This window comes from Aythya fuligula, chromosome 2, assembly GCF_009819795.1.
Source record: "Aythya fuligula isolate bAytFul2 chromosome 2, bAytFul2.pri, whole genome shotgun sequence".
NCBI classification, from domain to species: domain Eukaryota; kingdom Metazoa; phylum Chordata; class Aves; order Anseriformes; family Anatidae; genus Aythya; species Aythya fuligula.
In genome coordinates, this window is record NC_045560.1 from 119,531,729 (window position 1) to 119,546,729 (window position 15,001).

General features: G+C 42.4%; 1 protein-coding gene across 2 annotated transcripts in view; it reads left to right on the forward strand.

Annotated features, from left to right (window-relative positions):
* Window positions 1-11,314: 11,314 nt before the first annotated feature.
* Window positions 11,315-15,001, forward strand: part of LYN (LYN proto-oncogene, Src family tyrosine kinase) — a 51,498-nt gene continuing 47,811 nt past the window's right edge. The window contains exon 1 of one of the 2 annotated variants that reach the window (XM_032182981.1): window positions 11,315-11,453. The gene's annotated coding sequence lies outside the window, so the exon portion shown is untranslated. The remainder of the gene's footprint in view (window positions 11,454-15,001) is intronic. The other variant, XM_032182980.1, reaches the window with a different exon arrangement.

Here is a 15,001-nt window from a genome sequence, read left to right on the forward strand (position 1 = left end):
TAGTTGAAAGCTATAATTAGACCTCCACCAAGTCATCTCTTCTCCATTATGAACACAGGTCTCAGCTTCTCTTCATATGTCAAGCAGTCCAGTTCCCTAATCATCTTCACGGCACTCTGCTGAACCTGCTCCAATTTGCAAATTGATCCCTGGTGAGGAAGAGGTGAAAGATAATAGGGTCGGAGAAAAGCTGCGAGACAAAAGAGGATATGGAGGAAAACCTGCAAAAAGTAGAGCTCACAGCAATTAGAACAATGTATGCAAAAGAAAGTGGAGGATGGGAAGGTGAACAAAAAAAAAAAAGCAAAAAAAAAAAAAAAAAGCAATTCCCACTGTGACCTATAGTAACTATGTTACTAGAGCATCTCAAGAATTTGGCCCCAAAATGTTTTTATCTTAGAGACCTGTTGTTCTACTGTTTCCCTTTAAAGGTTAGTGTTGACATGTATTTCTTTCAAAAGTGGCTTACTAAAAATCAAATTAATTTTTCAGTAGTGTGCATTAATTATGGACAGCATGAAATGGGAGGTTAATCACATAAGATAGTTACGTAAAAGTGAGTGATGTTGGCTTTTTTTTTTTTTTTTTGCATTAGACTTAATCTTTTACAAACAGATATGTAAGTAAGACAACTCTGAGACAAATGTGGGGGTGACAAATAGTGACGCCTTTTCCCTGATTCCTTGATTTTCTTCATTGCAGCAAGCATGACCATGAGCTTGCTATGCGACCACTTTCCCATTTGTTTTGAGGCATCCTGGTCTTCCAGAAGGTGCTCTCCAGCTTGGTGGCATAGGTGTCATTTGGAAGATTTTGCTTGAAATGCTTGTCAGGGTTGTAGCTCTCTCTAGTAGGAAGAGATTTCTTCTACTGCCTTGGGACTGCTTTGATCTGTTCCTCTGATCATGAGCTTGACAGATCAAGTAGCTGTTGCTCAATGACCCCATTGCCATACTTTAGCAGACATTGACTTGACACACTGGGGCACAAAGCTACTTTGGAGGCCTAGTAATGTCAGTCCTTGATAACACACTGTGTTCATGCAAAGATGATGGCAAAGCAGAGCGACATTTTGAGTAATGTCACTGAGCAATGGGACAACTACCACCTTGTGTATCATTAAGTCTAAAAAAGGCACATTTGCCTTTTATAGGAAAAACATTTCTGTAACTATCTACAAATCTAACCCAGTATATATTTTTAAGGATTGCCTTATGTTGTTTTGTCATTCAGGATATTACTTGGTTAAGTAGATATTCTACATTTTCAGCTGTATTTGCAAATTATGAAGCACCTACCTATCTCTGCTGGGTGAGCTTTTTTCACTTTTGTCATCTTTTTTTTTATGACTAATCAGCCTGCTTAATCACCTGGAAAAAAATGTTAACTTTTATCAAAACCTGTGACTTATACTGAAATAATAATGTTATTAATAAAAAGCATTAGACAGTTTGTAGAAAGAGCTAAAATATTATCAGCACTATATACTCTTAAGTCTAAATTCTGAACTGAAGAGAAAATCAGAAGTCGAACAGAGTAGAAACAGAGTAGTAGTAGAAGATACAGAGTCATTCTGTGTGGTCAGCTGTGTCCCACCTGAGCCTATTTAAGAGACTAAAAGAGAGGGAATTCAGCAGAACAATTTTGGAGAGGATATCCAAGGTGCGTGGAGTCCTTTACCAGGTACACAATGGTTCTGATATCATCCACTGTCCTTGTATCCCCCTAGTTAGTGGCCTTCCTGTTCCTGTGGGAGTAGGAGACTTTGAAAAGATGTACCATTCTCAGCATTCAACAGATATTCATGCTCCAAATATTATTTTTTAATCTACTTTCACCAGCATTATGTAGCAAAAATTATAAGGCAGGAAAAAGTGTCTGTACAGATGTTTATGTAGTAGATTCAAATTAGATTAGAATCCTATGTGTGTTACATATTTTGGTTAAAAACGTTAAAGATGGGTTCATTCCTTTTATCTCTGAGATTGCACAGTTCGCAAGCACCCTCACAACTGTACCTGAAGAAATGCTGGTACAAATAGCAAATTAGCTGTGCTAATTATTAGGCAATTTGCATGCTTAATGCAAAGTATGCATTTTTATGTGTTGAGGGTCTATACTGTGCAGGTCTGTTTCTTTTTGTGAGCAAACCTGACTTGCTTCTGAGTATGAGCTAATAAATTTAAACCTTTGTGTGCAAGAAGGCTGGCTTGGTGACAAGAGTGTGTGCACAGGTGTGGAACTGAATTGTTGTTGTAGTTTCTAGAACTAGGTTCCTAGTTGTAGGAATTAGTTGTAAACTGTTTTTTTTTTTTTTTTTTTTTTTTTTTATATAAGGTTTTTTTTTTTTTTTTTTTTTTACTTCATTATACTTCATACAAGTAAAAATTAATCCAGGCAATCAGACAACTCTTAACATGCATGCCACCTTCAAGACTAGCCTAACACCCCCACATCTCAGTCTTAAGTTGCTTTTGGCATTTTGAGTTGTATTTCTACTGCCACCCTTGCTTCTAAGGCAGTGGTTCAATACAAAATAAATCTAGTTTTAAAGACTTCTGGACCAAAAATTCAGTGACCCTCTAACACAATACACTGACCTGATATGTAGAGTAGAAAGGTCTGAAGTGTTAAATTTGTATCAACAGATTTTAATCTGGCTTTGCCATAGCACAAGTTCAGTGGCTCTCCCACAGCTAGACTCATCCCAAGGGTCTGTCCCAATGCCGTCTTACCTCCACACTGCTCATCCTATTTAAAGATAATGGTTCTAAGATACCACCGGCAAGCTTACAATCTTACATGCATCGGACATCTCTGATGCATCTGTGAACACTTACTGTAGTCAGGCTTCTTTGTCATAGATCTTATCCTAGATTGCTGCCTTGCAACAAATCTCTTCATCATTTTTTTTCCTTAACCCTTGCCTTTGCCTCAGCATTCACACAATGCAGCACTGTCACTGATTCAGAGCCAAGCTAAATCAAACTGTAAATCTATTCAGGACATAAAAGTAGCTGGTGTTCTTCAGAAACTGTCCATCCCAGTCCTGCCCCTTACATCATGCTGCAGCTGTTTGTGGGCAATACATACCAAGATACAGTTCACCATTTCCCACAGGTGATTCAGTGGAGACATCAGAGGGACTTGGAAAAGTAAAGAGCAAAAGACAAATCTCTGAAAAGTTCTGAGAGGTGAGTAGGAAATGAAGAACAATGGAAAGGAAAGGAGAGGTGAGATGGTGCTGACAGCTACTATCATAACAGTGATGTAACATATCCTGAACAGGTATATACATGTACTTTCAGAGAAAATAGAGGACTCTATGGCAAAGAAACTAAGGTTCCCATTTGTTACTGTTGAAGTCACTCCCCTTAAGGCAGAGAAGAAGTATGAACACAACAACCTATCCACATGGAAAAGGCAGACAAGGAGAGATAAAATATCCTTAGCAGCCAAAAGCAACGCCTATTCCCAAATGCTCCAAGAACTTTTTTCTTCTTTCTTTCTTGATTTTCTTTTTTGTCTGGATTATTTTATTTGCATTTTTTAGTAATTCGTTGCAGCCCCAAGTGTTTTGCTGACAGATTGTCTAGTATCTGAAGAACGCTGCTCCCTAACTCTTGCATGCCCCTAAGCTGTGTGGCACCTCCACATTACTGCCTGGAGTGTTCCTCTGACCCTTGCACCACCATGCTTTGTGTCAAGTCAAATCGCATTTCATACACCTGAAAGCCTTCCAGGTCTGTGATCCCAGTGTGTCCCAGTGTTGCTGTCTTATCCCTAGCAGTCCCCTCACTTGGAAAGGGCCACTTTCCACATTACCAAGTGTTAAACCTTTGTATGAAAAAGGTCTCACCAGTGGAGAAACTTTCCTTTGCTACCCTCCACCCTACTGCAAGTCCACAGTAATTTCTGGCTCAAAGGCTGTAGATCATGCCTTACATCCTTCAGAAATGTATATGCTTTCCCTCAACCCAGGAAGTCTCCTTTCCCCCAAATCTAATCTCCATGTAGGTGGTTTTCCATCCCTTACTGACTCCAATGCACAGTCTTTCATGGGTTAGGAGCAACCTATCCAAAGAATCTGCACATGAAAGCTACCAGCAACTTAACTGATCTAGACAGGGCAGAAGTTGCTGGTCTTAGGCCTTCCAACAGCCTTTGGAAAGGTTATCAACATGTCTAGCTAAGGAAAAAACAAGGATTGCTTTGGTTCTCTTACTAAACCAATTCTAATGACTTGTGGCAGAAACCAGAACAAGTACATGGCACGCATGTTAGCCAGGAGACTGGACATCATCACAACCACCTGCAAGAAAGATGTGGCTGTGATGATGAGAAAGAACAGACTCTGTCCTGGACTAAATAAAGTACCCTAGGACATTCAAAGAGTGGGGCCAGGTGACAAACACAGCTGCTGTTGAGATCACAAGTGCTGCCATAGACTCAAGAGGAGGTCAGTAATAGCTATAAGGAACATCAGTAATTCCTCCTCCCTCAGAAGGTCTTTCTACCTCAGACTTAGCTTTTCTGCCCCCTTCATATCCTCTCCTCAACACCTCCACACCAGATAAACAGCTACTCAAGGCTTGGCAGCTGCTAAGGAACTACTCCCAAAAAAGCAGGCATTGCCTGCTGCAGACAGTGTATGAGATTCTTGCTACAACTCGATCCTGGACAAGAACTCGGGCAGTGCCCCTCTTCCACACCTGCAGTTCAAATGATGTCTGGAAATAGCTGCCACGTCCAGTTTTGTTCAAGATCTGGTTTTCTTTTGCACTTGTTTTTCGGTGACTTCCTGTGCTCTTGATTTGTTTCCAGCTGAGAGCTTTATCTGGGGGCTTTTCATAGCAGGGCTGGATGGCATCAGAGATATTAAGGGCTGAAATCTCAAACATTTCAAAGCCCGTGGCAAAGAGCTGCAGTGGATGGGACAGCACAGCTGGGATTTCAAAGACAGCGGGGCCTGGCTCCAAGAATGGGATACAAAGGGCTTCAGGGGGAATCAGCAACTGGGAACAGGAAAGTCAGAGAAAAGCTGATTTACTGCTCATGTCCAACACATGCATGATGTCAAGTTACAGCAAACAGCTGTCAACCACTCAGCAGAAAAACAATTAGTCAGGTTGTCCCTGACAGTGTGACCCTCCCCGTTTTCACAGGAAAGGAACAAGCTGCAGCTGGAGGAGGGACTGGTAGTACTTCCACATGTTACACCCTTACCCTGCCACCATCTGCTCTAATAGCTCTCTTTTGAGTTTCGGTGAAGGAAGCAGCATGCAGGCTGGAGCCTGGCTTGGAAAGGCAGTTCAGGAACCGTCCAGCTTCCTCTTAGACACGTGCAGAGCCACTCTGAAGCCTAAGGGGTAACGCAACAGGTTGTGGCGAGAACTAGGTTGCTGCTAAATGCAAGAAGGGGTAAGTGGGCTCATTCACTGGTAAGGTGATTTGGCAACTCCATTGATCTAAAAGGGTTCAGCAGCAGGTTTGTACTTTGCATGGATACACACCATCAGATGGGCAGGAGATATGGAAGACGTGAGTGTCACATGCTTTGGCAAGCCAGCCAGGCCGAGCTGACAGCAGCAAAGTATCTGCAACAACCCATGACGGCTCATTTCATCATCCCTGCTGATGGAAAATTTGCCAGGTCAGGAGACAAAGAATGAAGAAATCACCCTATCATGTTGCCACTGCAGGTAGCACAGCTTTCCAATATAGCCACAGAGGTGCAGTCTGAGAACTTTGTGGGTGACAGGTGTCACCTTCCCAAGCCCAGGCTGACTGGTAATACACCAGAAAAGGTCAGGTGTTTTCAGGTTTCTTATAGCTGAGACAACCTTCTTGGTGCTCAGTGACACTGGTGATGACTGTCTTCTGTCCCAGAGAGGAGCTCCTTCTCACAAACCCTGGGGAACAAGGGGAGGGAGTTGATGACTTCAGTCAGTACCAAACATTTCCATCAATGCTACCAGTTGTCCTCATTAGCTCAGTGCCCACATATATTGCCTCTGCTACCCCAGAAGAAAACAAAAGCTGTGCCATGCAGGGATCCTTCATACTGCTGTGCGTCTGTGACCAGGGAAGGGCTGCCTGCCTCCCTGCTGCTACTGCAGCTGTCCAAGGGCGGCTTAAACACTGCACTGCTCTTGCACAGCAGAATTGCTAATTGCAATCCAATGCCTCTCTGTGAGGAAATTTTCCATGAAAAAATGGCTGATCTTGGAAAGGGAAAGCTATACTTCTAGAGCAGCCCACTCTGGAAGCCACCTCCAGGAACAGCACATTGCCTCTGAACTAACATTTCATGTGACACAGGACGGGCAAGATGCAGGCTGGATGCCCAGTCAGGCTGCTGAGACTAGGCATAATGCCCACAGTTCAAGGCAGGAAAAAAAAAAATAAAAATCCACCCAAACAAAAATCTCTCTGCAGTGTAATCTTTCTAATTTGAAATGACCACAAACGTGCTCTTGAATTAGCTCAGATCTGTTCTTTCAGGTAATTATATTAGTGATCACAGTGCTGAAGTAAACATAAATGAAACCCACTCTTTAATAGTGTGGGCAGACTCTTTGGACCAATAAAAGTATCTGCAAATAGCCACAAATCGTTGGAAGTAAAGGGCTCCTGGAACTGCTTGTTTGCCAGCTCACCCTTATTATTGCCTACATGAATGAACTGTGAAGAACTCATCAGTTCAGCTGCTTTTCTTGGCTCTGTGAATAAGATGATATCCATGAGAACCAAGAAGACCTTTCATTTGATCTGTCATCTCTAAAGAAAGGCAATCTGGATTTCCTACAGAATACACATAGGCCATTTTCATTACCCATCAGGATACTCATGAGTGCTGCACCACAAGCACAACCTCACAACCTCACTCGTTGCAACCACTTCTCAAACTGGCTAGCAGTGTTGGACATGTTTCAATTCACTAATGAGCGATTTTTCTGCTCACAGCCATGAAACTAGCAGGGAAAAAAAAAAAAAAAAAAGGATTCCTGTGTATAAAAAAAAGCTAATGGCAGGTGAATAAAATACTTAAGATCAGAAAAGACACAAAAGAAGCAGCTTTTTCTTAATTTTCAGAATTAGATTATCTCAAGGCAAACACTTTTTCTGTGTGCTGTATTATTATTGCTCATTCATGGGAATTTGAATTAACAAGTTGAAATAAAAAAGGGTGAATTTAGGTTTAATGGCCAGCAAATGTCAGTGTAATAAAATGTAAGAAGCTGTGCATTAAGCAGACCATCATCTACAGGAAAGATGCCAGATTTCCCTAATTTAATCCACTGAGTATGTGTTGTGTTAATCCAAGTGACAGGTCAAGTGCAGGTTGAGTCAATATAGGGATCTGTGCATTATTCCCCAAAGTGTTGTTAAATCATTAAAAAAAAAAAAGATCAGCATGCAGGTCACAATCATGAAGTAAGATAGGATACACTGCAAATAATCACAATGCAACTACAATAAAGAATATTTTTTGTTGGTGTTCTTTTCGTTTCTCTTTAGGGTGGCAAAAATTATTTTCCTAGACTTCAAACTAAACAAGAATAGGAACTGAAGAATATCCACCAGAGTGCTTTAACCTGCTGTTTCATAGCTGAAAGTAATATTTCTTCCTTTTAGTCTTTTTCTTGAAGAAGCAAAGTCTTTATCAAGAGAAGCTCATATATTAGAATAAAGTTTGAAAATATTCTTCTTACATAGGCCACTATAACTTTCTCTACAAACATGAGTTATAATAAGAAATGAAGCATTGCAAAATGAATTCCAAAACATATTGCTTTTATTTTCTCTTTGCTTTTTGTCCCCCAACATTTTGTAATGAATGACAATGTGACTTGGATCTCATTTCTTATATCCCATTTTTCACTATTTGTTAAAAAAATTGCTATGTTATTACAAAGCAGGTTAACAATTTGGACTTTAGCTACATAATGATAATCTCTAGAGGAAGAAATAAAATACAGAAAAACAATGCAGTGAGCACGTAAATGCTGGAATCTCTAGAGAAAAGCTATTTTGCTGTCAACAAAATGAGAACAAGTTACCAAAAACAGCTTAGACTGAAAAGCCAGATGATTTCATGTTTTAGTTTTACACGTATCGTTGATCTCTCTTTCTCTGTTGTTCTATGCAGAATTTACATCTTTATAAGCCTATTTTTGAACAAAGAGATCTTTTTCATTTATTTATTTATTTATTTATTTATTTATTTATTTAATATTTATTTAATATTTAAAATCCAGTGAACCTGGATGTTCCTTGGGATCTCTCAAATGACTGCTCTGGATGCCCTGCTTCTGGTTTCATGACTAACTAGCATTCTTCTATTTCTGCTCTGCTTTTGTGTACAAGCATATTCTAGAAAGTGATCAGAAACTCTGGAACAAAGAAATATGCAAAAGCATAGTGAGAGAAATTATCTTTTGAAGTATGGTGTTTGCATTGTCTGTGACAAAATTTGATTTACTGTCCTGAGCCATTATCCCCTAAATTCTGTGCCACCTCATATGCCTGGACACAATCCAAATAATGACTGGATCAGAACTACCTCATGGGTGAAAAATTTGAACTGTGAAAACCTCCACAGTCTATAGGCTACGTATATGCCAGTAATTAACAGTGACCGAGGAAACGTTCCTGGACCTTGGAGCTTTGAGTCTACAGAAGAGATAGATCCCTGGCCCAAGCCAATTATCACTCTCCAAAAGTTTCCAGAGCTGATCTGGAAATTAACACAGGCCAGCAACTACTCAAACACCAGTTTGCATGCATCCCTTATTCTGGATGTCAAGAGAATTTAACAGTTTGGACATGGACTGTTACAGTGCCAGTTGGCCTCAGCACTGGAGAACTTTCTTGCAGCCCTGTTTGATCCGGTAGTAGCAACACAGTCTGGAGTTAAGCCTGCCCAAAGCAGAAAATCTAATGCTGAGTAATAAACTGTAGCTGGCTAACATGACTCATTGTCCTTCTTTCACTACAGTGATAGGCTTAAAGGAAACTTTAACTCTTGTTTTACATTCCTCAAATCGCCCAACTTTCTTCATCTAAACACAAAGACATTTTAAAACATGTAACTAACTGTAGCTCTAAAGATGTAAGAGGAGGCTGGAACTGGGTTTTTATTTTTTCCTCTTGGTGAATATATAATGAGAAAGAGAGCGAGAGTTCATTTCCTGCTTATGCTGTCCAAGGTAGATTTGGTGCATATTGGTTGTACCAGAGAAAAATAAAGATGCATAAAATGGTGACTTATATTATGTGATACTAACAACATTTTTTTTTTCTTCATATAAAGCGCAATATTTATTCTACTCCAACCTTTCTTCATATTAGCTCTTTCAGGGCACAACTGATGAATTTCTGCTATGCCTTCCAAATCTAATATTGCTCAGCAGCTTACTGAGTTTAGTTCAGAACTTCTTTGATTCTTCTGAATTATTCACACTATAGGAAAAAATGTATTTTACTAGGCTGCTAGATTGTTATGCATTTATAAAACTCAATTCTGTTTTATTTACCCTCATGCTTTAGTAGGAGAACGTGGGTTTTAAACCAAGCAGAATGCTTAATAATGGAGAGAGAAAATAGACAGGAAAGTAGGAAGGTCAATACAGATGTGGGCTCTGTGCACCACTTCTCCTCTCCAAGACAGAAGATCAAGGAACTTATCCTATGGAGGAAAAGGGAAGCGTGAGACCTGAGCAGTGCATTCTCTTGAGCCTCTGCAACAGCAGGAGCAAAATAAGCAGAAGTAGCTTATTTTGCACAAACTTTTGGAATTCAAATTTCCAGCCTAAAAAATGCCCCAAACCCAAAGACAATGTAAATTAAATCAAACATTTCCTTTTCATATCAACTTTCCATAGGAAAAAAGGTTGTTTTATTATTTTTTTTCTTTTTAAGTGTCTTGGGGGAGGGGAGAAAATCTTTACCAAATTTTTAGTAACAGATCTATAAGAATCTGGTTTAATCTTTGATGGTATAATTCAAAGAAGATAAGCAGCTGTTGCCCTCCACCTTTCAGAGCTCTACAGATACACATGGACATGTGGACCTGATTCAGAAATGTGGCAAATCGTGTTCTTAGTGCTTCTACAGATGGAGTCTTCTATGGGATCAAGGCAGTGGCCTGTGTGTTCAAGCCATAGCCTAGAGAGAAGACTGCAGCACATGCTACGATTGTGGCAATTGTACGTCATTCTGTGTGACAGGCCATTAATCATGCCAAAGTCCTGCTTGCAGAGTTTGTTTTCCTGGGAATGATTCAGGTTCTTTTCTTAAACTCACAGGCTGTGAGCTGCATCAAGCCATTTTCATCCACATGGATGCTCTGATGGAAGTCCTCGCCATCTCCTCAGTCTGCTCCAGCTCCCAGCTAATTAGGTCTTACTGGTGGCCTTCAGAAAAGGATGCAGGGGTACTTCAGAGCATCTTGCAACTATTACCACCTTGACAGCTCCTCGGACTTGTCCCACTGTCTTCAATACTTTAAGTGGAAGGCTTAAAAGCTTTTATTTTGAAATTCTGCCTTTGAAACCTCAACGACCTGAACGCGTCCAGGTGGCCTGGCGGTACACATATGACGCCTCGGCTCCCGTTGTCATCGAGCTGTTCAGCTGCATCCTCTAGGCGTTGTCCGCACGCTCTTGCTTCCTGTTTGGAGTTTTGCTGATGCGTGAGGTTGTAGCTCGCCTTCCAACGGGCCAGTAAGCCCCCCTTTAAAAAAAAATAAAAATAATAAAATAAAATAAAAAAATAATATGATTATAATAATGATGATGATGGTGGTGATGATGATGTGATGGTGATGATGAGGATAATAATAATGATGATAATAATGAATTAATCAAAGATAAATTGATCCTATCTACTGGTTCTTTGCTTTTTCCAAGCCAGCTTGGTGGGTCTTCCAACCCACGGACCCTAGAAGTTCCCCAGCCGGGTTCTGGAGAAGCTGACTCCGCTTTTTACGGCCAGGACACCCTCCTCAGCCCCGCCGTACCCATACCATCGGCCGCACTCCCCGGCTGCCCCTTACCGGGGGAGGCAGCGGGCAGAGCCCCCCTCCTCACCCCATCCCTCCCCTCGCACCTTTCGCAGCTCCCTGGCCCCTGACGACCCCCGGCCGTGGGTCGGGCCCCCCCTCAGCTCCTTCCCCCGCCGCGGGGGCGGCCGCTGCTCCCCGGGAGCCCTTTCCTCTCTCCGTCCCTATGCAAATCGCACCCCGCAGCAGGAAGTAGGCTGGCGGGCTCCCGGCCAAGCGCCGGCACCGGGGCCAAGTTCCCTCCGCCGGCTTCAGCGCCCGTGTCCCGGCCGGCGGGGCAGCAGCGCCGCGCTCCGCAGCCCCCCGCCCCCGGCCCCCGGCCCGCGGAGCCCCCCGCAAGACCCCGGCGACTTCACCCGCCGCCCACCGAGCCCCCGCACACGGCGAAGTAAGTGCTTTCGGCGTCCGTCCGTCCGTCCCTCCGTCCGTCTGTCCGTCCCGCCTGAGAGCCCCCTCCCCTGCCGCCCCCACCCCGCAGCCCCCCGCAGCGCCGCCCTGAGCCGGCCCGTCCCGCACGGAGGAGGAGGAGGAGGAGGAGGAAGAAGGTGGCTCATGGGCGCCGGGCAGGCTCTGGGGGTCGGTCGTGGTAAGGGGCTGCGGCGGTGGGGGAGAAATTGGGAGCGCTGGAGGATGCCTGGTCCCCGCCCGGGAGGTGCCCGACCCCATACAGGGGGTGCCCGGTCCCGTACAGGGGGTGTTCGGTCCCGTAAAGGGGCTGCCCGACCCCACCGGGGGATGCCCGACCCCATACAGGGGGTACGGGGCGCGCTGCTGGCGGCTCTCCCCGCCGAGCAGGGGGCACTGGAGGGGGTCTTAACGGGAAACGCGGCATTAGAAAAGAGAGAAAGAAAGGAACCCGGGGTAATCGTCCTCAAAATGAATGATTTACCTCTTGCTGCTGTTGCCCGGCTTGCGGTGGGATCTTCAGGGCTTCTGAGTGTGCTGTGCTGTGTCAAATTAACTGGTCCGAGGCTGCAGTCGGTGTCTCAAGCCAAGGGAGCAGCCTTGGTTTACTGGGTGTTCCTCGTTAACTGCTTTTCCTAGGGGAATAGCTCCCGGAGCATCTTCCAAGTTAAAGCTGCTTCCTCCTAACTGGGTGCTCCGATGTGCTTCGGCTTAAACGAAAGAGCAAACGGCCTCGTGGTGTTGCCATGATGATGCTGTATGCCCAAGGAGTGGTGGTGAGGGGTTTCCTCCTAATTTTCATTAGGAGGGTCTAAAAGCCAGGCTGGATCTCCGTAGTGGATGCCACACCTTCACTAAAGCCCCTGAATTCGGAATTTCTGTTGAAATGGCATCTTGGGGTCTGCAGTGAATGGGTTTGCAAGAACTCACCTCCCTGCTTCACTGACCTCTGTTGGCACTAAAGACTGAAGAGATTAACACCTTAAACTTGTTTAGCCAGATCATTTGGATATACACAGGGAGCACAAAGGTTCTTGTTCTATTGTTTAATTTGAAACCCGAAATCAACGCCTCATCTCTTTCCCACCTCTGAAAAAAGCCCAATCTGACCAGTCTTATTACAGAATGCTAAAACCAGAGTTGGAAATGACCTGAAAGACCTTCGTAGTTTAGATATCTTGATGTTAGTTGCAATATCTGTAAAATACGGTAAATAATTCTATACTGATCAGCCTATTACTAAAGACTTAGATTTTATTTTCCTTAAAAAAAATAAAAATAAAAATAAAAATAAAAATAAAAATAAAAATAAAAATGTTGGGCAGTTACAAAGTTATGTTGGGGAAACATGGCTTGGTTTTGTCCAAGGGGTAGTCAAACTGTGTGAATTGCTTTCAGCCCAGTACTGAATACACAATAGGTGTTGCTTACATCTTATGACAGGACTGCATATCTTTATAATGTGTACTGCCATCAACACCGAGAGTGTGGATGAGAAAAATCATACAGTTTTCTCTGAAAAAGTAGCAACCAGCTAGAAATCAGTTAGATACCCGTAATAGGATGTTATGAAGTCTTGGGCAAGGATGAAAAATTAGAGATTTCTGGTATCTACAGCTTTCTCATTCTGTTTCTCTCCGTCAAGATTTGTAGCATTTTTCTTTCTCCGTTTCAGCTTTGTGAGCTACAGACTAGAAATGAATTCTTGCTTTAATAACATGAAGTTCTATTTTAATCGTATGCTGTTGAGATACTTTTTAAAACCGTAATGGTGTAGAATGAACTTTTTTTCCCAGTATTGTAGCTGGCGGACTTGAAGTTATTCTGCTTTTCTCCTGTAGTTTGTTGAGTAAATAAGGTTTGTTTGTTTCTTTTTTTTTCCCCTCTTTTCCCCTCTCTATACAACTGTACAGAGAACAAAGTAAGGCTTACGCCTTTCCTCGTAAGTTCCTTGACCAGTTTGCACAATGACTTTTACTGACAGTGCAATGAGTTATGAAACTTTTACATATGAAGTTAAACCTTATTGTCATGTAGTTATTTAATATCCCTGGCTTTTAATGTTACCCTTTCAAGGGAGTTTCCATAATTTTTTTTTCTTGCATATATTTAGGAATGTATAAGAAGCTCTTTCATATACTGTTTCCCTCTGTTTTATCTATATCATTGGAGTGAGCTGTCTTCCTATGACCTTGTTGGCTCTGGTAAGATAAATAGCATCACGCAGCAGCAGGCATTCTGGGAAGAAATTCCTAAAACATGCAAAGAAAATAGTCCAAGGCCCTCCAGGCTCAGCTCAGTAGCTGAGCTTCAGTGTGATGTCTCACAAGACCCGAGATGCTATGCCTGGCCTTTCTTGTGTTGCGTGCCAGTAGCGTTTGACCTATCTGTAGCTATTCAGGAAAGTTTAAGAACTGCAGTGTTTAATCTCAGATGCGATTCCATTTCCGTCATGAAAAGATGTTTTCCTATCTGTACTTTGCATGTTATTTGGAATCTTAATGAACGTCTTTGAGGTTTTTGAGTGGAAACTTACTGACCATGAGCCAATTTTTATTTTGTCAAAGGGCTAGGTGATCTGAGGAGGGAACAAGGCCTTTCCTTCTTTCCATATGTGCATATTCTGAGTAAAGGGCAGCAGTGACTTTATTTCTTGTGTTCAGGGAAAAGTAAAGCCAGTTTTACTCTTGGGGTTAGGGAGTTCTTTGTGAAGGCAGCTCTTTGCAAAACGGGTTGAACCCAAAAAACGAGCAGATGAGGAACAATGTGAAGGTTTAAAGAAATTAAGAGGCAGGGGGCAGTAGGTATAGAATAGGATCCTTAGCACTCTGACTGTGGTAGCATGCATGTGCATAGAGTTGCCTTTCCATGGTACCAGTGATCCCTAAAGCATGTAAAATGTAATGCAGTAATGCAAGGGACAAGAGGTGAATCTGTTGGCTGGGAATCTTCAGGGCTGTGTGGAGTGGTGATACCTCCTTATAGAGCTATGGTGCTGGATATGTACATACTTGCACAAAATCATGCCAATCTGCTAAGTAGTACTTATTATTTTACCCTTAAAGCATTTCCATTTCTAAGAGCAGCGGCTTCATTCTGTAAATTGTTGCCAGCTAACAATTAGATTTATTTTTTTCTTCCAGATCATATTCCTACTTCTGTCAATTACCTACTGCTTAATAACTCCCATTTACTTGTGTCACCTCTTTCATGCAAGTGTAGGAGCGCTAAAGATAGCGTAGAGGGAAAGACTTCCCGACTTACGAAGCCATGTCACAGGAAACTATGTAGATAAACAATACAAAATTACATTTGTATGGAAACAGCCTTTCGTGAAGCATACAAATAGGAGGAGACCATCGTACTATAAACAGTAATAGTACCTTCTCAAATAAATTAGTTCCTACTAATAAAAAGCAAATACAGTGTAGCTGTCCTTATTGTGTATGTTCCTAGTTTAAATGGCAGTTGTCCATCAGGGAAGGGTGGAAAGGTCTGTGCTTTCTTATTTGTTATTGCCTGATGCAAATA